The following is a 2,764-nucleotide window of genomic DNA, read 5'->3' on the forward strand; positions in this document are numbered from 1 at the left end:
TGCGGCGCGGAGGTGCTGCGCGGGGCGCGGACCATCCACCGTCGGCCAAGAGCCCTTTCATGACAGATTTAAGGGCACCTGCCCGTCTGTTTTATACAAGTGAAACTGCCTTGCCCAGAACGGGAAAAAGCTCAAAATAGCTGTTGGCAGTCCAGCGGATTACTGACTAGGAAGCCCATAAATACTGCGCTGATGTTAAATTTTTAACAAGTTCCCTGGTTAATCCAGATAGAGACCCCGGTATTGTTCCAGCTCTCGCAGTGACATCCTCCCAAAGGTTTCTGTTGGCAGATACCTGGACTCAACACTCTGTGCCTGACAGTTTTACCGAAGGGTCATTTTTCGAAATGTTACTTTTGGCGCTGCCATAATAGCACTGCATGTGCCCTTATTGAAATATTAAGTGTGATATATACCTTACCCAGGCTAAGGTATTTTTCTAAATATTTGCATAATTTTCATTACATATGGCATTTTAAAATCAGTGTAAACAGAGGATGCATTATATGTAAATGTGTATACTTAGTTTAAAATATGTTTATATACCCACAGCTGGGTGAGAGAATTTTCCTCTTTGCTCTCTTTGCATTGGAGCATTCTGACACTAAAGCACTTTATCACAGGGTAGTTGTATTTTCTTTTTTCGTAAATACAGTACCCAAATTCAGGGAACATGTTCATTTCAAGGTGTTGAGCCTGTAATATTCAGCATGCCCGCAGACTGCTAGGCCCTTACACATATAGGGTGATGTCTCTGGGCAGGAAGCATCATGCCGTGTTGATGCCTTAGGTTTTAACTTTTATATTTTTCAAATCCTGTACTGCCTAGTGTGTAACTCTGAAGTTTCTTGTAGCCTGTTAACTTCTGCTCTCTCCTGCTAGGTCGACATGACAAAGCCTCTCCAGGCCTGCTCTTCAAGGACACCCAGACCGTCCTAGGCCCAAAAAGTATAAACCTAAAAGCCCCTAAAGGGGGGCAAGCTGAGGGGAATTACATCATTAAACTGAAGCTTTAATTGGAGAATTAGCCCTGATATGCAAATGAACCAAACCTATAAAGGTGTGAAGAACTTGTGACCTGTCGTCCATCTTGGGGTCCATTTTGAGAATAGCCTCTGGCTCTCCAGGGTGTACCTTTGAAGGCCTTTCAAATAAACACCTACCTTTATTCCCTTATTCTTGTCTAGTCTCTGTTTCTAGGAGGCCTCTCAAGGCATCAGTGTGTAGCCCAGTCCTGCTATCTGAAATGAAACTTACGGAGAAAATAGCGCCCTTTCACATTTTTCACAGTTTCTCATTGTTGAAATCTTTTCAATTCTATGGAAATCTTTTTAACCATTTGATTTACACATCACAATGATAAAAAAACCCCACAAGCCCTCCATATGTCATTTAATAGTCAAGGATGAAGTTGCTTGCTCCATAGGAGCAAGGGCTTCGTGCGAACAGTCCCTCCTGGTGCGCAGCCTCCCAGGTGGGAGCAGGCAGTGACCAAGCAGGTGGTTGGAGGCAGCAGCCCCACTGCTGCCCAGGGAATTGGGATGGCTCTGTGCCCCGGCCTCTGACAGTACTGGAGGCATGGCCAGAGACTGCACGGTTCCAGTAATTCTTAAGTGCTATTGCAGAAGCCAAAGTAAATTTGAGAGCAGCCCAGAGGCTGCTCCCAGTTTATACAAAAGGACAGTCAGAGAAAACAGCTATTATAAAGTTTGTGTAAGCAAAAGAAAAAAGAATTCTATAATAATTCCTGGCTTCTTTGGATACATTTCCAACTTTGCAATTATTCAATTATTTATCCTGTGTGAGTGCACTCCATGCTACCTTTAATCTACCAACTCTTGTCTTGAGACTACTTTCTTATTTAGGAACCTAATTTAAGTGGTTTAAAAATTTTTAAAAGGGATGCTGAATGGATGACATTGCTCATACTTCCTTTTAGTTCAGAAAGGACATGTGTGTGGGCATGCATGTGTGTGGTGCCATGTGCTGAAGCTGAAGAAAATCCACACAACTCTTTCTGAGGACAAAAGAAACAGACACATGGATTCATTTGCTGTAATAACAGGCTGGCAACACTTGACAGTAGCTCACTCAAAAGCTTGTTCCAGTCATGTTACACATCCCTGTCCCTTCTGAATATTTCTTGGTTCTTCTCTTCAGAGCTGGTTTTCAAACCTGTGGGCCACTGTGCTGTGCCACAGTTGGTTTTACTCAAGTTTCTCTCTTGTGCCCTTTCATGTTGTGACCTCTTGCACCTCTGATCTGTGGCACCTGTTCCAGCTTTTCCTCTTCATTCTTCTTTCCTTCTTTCCCCCTTGTTTTTATCCCATCTGAGATTCATGCATGTTTTCACTGCTTTACTCCAGCCCTAAAAGCCAATTTGGCCTGAAGACACAGCTGCGCCATTTCTGGTGTCTTGTATCATTGCTCTTACCTTTTCCAGTTCCATGTTAGCCATCCTAAGGTCATCAAAGGCAGGCTGCAGCCCCCAGCACAAGGAGCACATCCTTTACTCTGCACTGCGCCCAAGTGTGCCATTATAGGCCATAATGGTACTGGTTTGTTCTCTTAGGTAGGAGCAAAGGACATATTAATAGGAAAGTGATACGTGTACACATCAATACCATTTGTATTTTGAGGCAGTAACAGTTTACAGCAAAGTTTCAGTTTCTCTGCAGAAGAAACACCAGTCCCTTCCCCAGCTAAGAATGTTTGGGAAACCCTGAAGCACAGATATGTAGGGGCCAGAAGCAGAACCAAGGTT

The sequence above is a fragment of the Corvus moneduloides genome, chromosome 3 (genome assembly GCF_009650955.1).
Source record: "Corvus moneduloides isolate bCorMon1 chromosome 3, bCorMon1.pri, whole genome shotgun sequence".
NCBI lineage: Eukaryota > Metazoa > Chordata > Aves > Passeriformes > Corvidae > Corvus > Corvus moneduloides.